The following is a 2,500-nucleotide window of genomic DNA, read 5'->3' as shown; positions in this document are numbered from 1 at the left end:
ACTCTTTCGATTTTTGTAATTGTGTGTATGTGTGTGTTTTCGACTCTATTTTACCCTATTCTACTTTACTTTAACCAACCAACCCTTGTAAGGCACGACGAAAATATTCTCTCCCGAAAAAAAAGGAAAAAAAAAAAAGAAAAAAAGAAAGAAAGGCCATTTTATATTCAATTCGACTATCAAAATATAATTTGAAAAATAACCACCACCCATCCCTGCCCCTTTCCGTCATCCTCTCTTTCTTTGAAAAAAGAAAAAAAAAAACGTAACATGAAAAAAAAAAGATGGGAAGGAATAAATTTCGACGCAATTTTGTTTTATCGGTTGTGGGCAGGAAATTTAAATTTTTGTGAATTTCTTTTCTTTTTTCTTCCCACCCTCTCCACACCCCTCTCGAGTACATTTACATTTCACTCGATCGAGTATATTCCATTTACTTTTTCGTTGAAATACGTACGTCGTTTTAATTAATTGAAAGATGTTATTAAAAAAAAAAAATAATAATAATAAAAAGAGTATTATTATTTTTGGTCAAGCAATAAAATTGAAATCTTTTTTAAAATCATGCGCTACGAGGAATATTTGAGAACGTGAAAATGAAATCAATTGTGAGATATTGATCCCCCTCCTTCCTTTTTGATGCACGTTGCATTATAATTTAACCATTTAAAACATAACTACTGACGAGTTAAACTTACAATTAACCATAAAGAAGATTTTCCGTTGTTTCTTTCTTTAATAAATAAAAAAAAAAAATCATTTGTTCTTGTCATCTCAATTAAAAATAATATCACATATATATAGAAGTATATAAGTATACGTTTATGTGCGTCCTAATTTATTATTAAACGATTTATTCAGTAAAGATTATAATTACAGATTAAAACGTATGATAATATTTTGTGTACGCGTGTATGTGTGTATTAATTTTGTTCTTTTTTTTTACACTTATCTTACATGACAAAGATATCAAGTTGATTATTAAAACAAGATTACATCGTAGATAATTTATCTAATGAAAATTCATAACGTTCCAATATTATTACACGTTTAAATAAATTATTATAACGATATTATAAATATCTTTATATATTGTGCATTTAAAAAAAAAAAAAAAGAAGGGGGGGTTGGGTGGTGAGGTAAAGGCAGCTTCAAAATAATTCGAGAAACATTATTTTCTTTCTCGCATATATACCTATCTTCTTATTTATACAATGATACAATTTAATAATCTTACAATTAATAATGATTAAAAAGAAAAAAAAAAAAAGAAATACCCCAAGAAGAATAAATGAGATCTCAAAGGAGAGACACACACACAGACACAATATAAATAAATTATTTTCTATGCGTAACGAGCGTGAACGACGCACATAAAAATGTGGTTTGTAATAATGAGAGGGAGAGAACATGATAATACCGAGTATAGAAAAAAAAAAAAAAGAAAAAAAAACGGAAGAGAGAGAGAGAGAGAGAAAACTTACCGGAACATAGTACTCACAAAGTATTATTTATGAAACTGATCAGAGATGCTATCGCAATACAACTGACTCACGTGATTAAGAACGCGTGAGTTGTTGATTTACATTAAAAATGTGTATATCCGTTACATTATTAATTACATATACATACTTCCCCCTCCCCCACCTACCATGTAACTCTTCTACACTACCACCACTACTACTAGCATCATCACCATCACCATCACTAACCATTTCCACTTCGATGATAAAAGACCGATGTTATTAAATTCATCTCCCTGTACCCCCCCACCCACCTCCCCACCCACCACCCTTGACTCATTCCATCTCTTTCATTCTTTTTGACAGTGTTACGAGAGTTAAATAAAAGTCTCTCTCTTTTTATTATTATTATTATTATTATTATAATTTTTTTTATCACCGACATGAACAGTATAATAATAATGATAATGATAATAATGAGAGAGAAAAAAAATAAAAGGATATATCGGAAGGGAGTGTGTGTAATAATAATAATTCAATTTTAAAATATGAAAAAATATACACGCTCGTGAAAAATGAAATACGTATTACGCATAAAATTTATATTATATATAAAAAGAAAAAAAAATTTATCGCATATATTATTACTCTATTGTTAATAAAACAATGATAATGATAATGATGATGATGATAATAATAATAATAATGATAATAATAGAAATGACAATACAAAATGAAATTAAATTATACGAACGGATAGAGTATTTAATAAATAATTGCACATTTCAAAAATATGAAATAAATTGTAAGATCGTAACGTGTGTGTGTCTGTGTGCATGCGTGTTTTTTTTTTTTTTTATTTATTTATTTATGTATACCGTTACAAAATAAAATGCAAATGGAAATAAAATGAACGAAGGAGATATAGACGACAGAGAGAATTTAATTGAATAACTCATTTTTAAATAAAAAAAAAAAAAAGAAGAAAAACAAATAGCAAATAAAATTGTCATTTTTATCGTGTATCCTCATTACAA

The 2,500-nt window shown here is 27.7% G+C and overlaps 1 protein-coding gene across 2 annotated transcripts in view; it reads right to left on the bottom strand.

Annotated features, from left to right (window-relative positions):
* Positions 1–2,500, bottom strand: part of LOC106787699 (TOX high mobility group box family member 3-like) — an 81,770-nt gene that overhangs the window by 67,997 nt on the left and 11,273 nt on the right. The gene's annotated exons all lie outside the window — the stretch shown is intronic.

Source organism: Polistes canadensis, unplaced genomic scaffold (assembly GCF_001313835.1).
Source record: "Polistes canadensis isolate GaletaPanama2010 unplaced genomic scaffold, ASM131383v1 scaffold_111, whole genome shotgun sequence".
In the NCBI taxonomy this organism is placed as follows: Eukaryota; Metazoa; Arthropoda; class Insecta; order Hymenoptera; family Vespidae; genus Polistes; species Polistes canadensis.
Note: the sequence above shows the minus strand (reverse complement) of the source record. Positions and strands in the feature narration are given on the sequence as shown.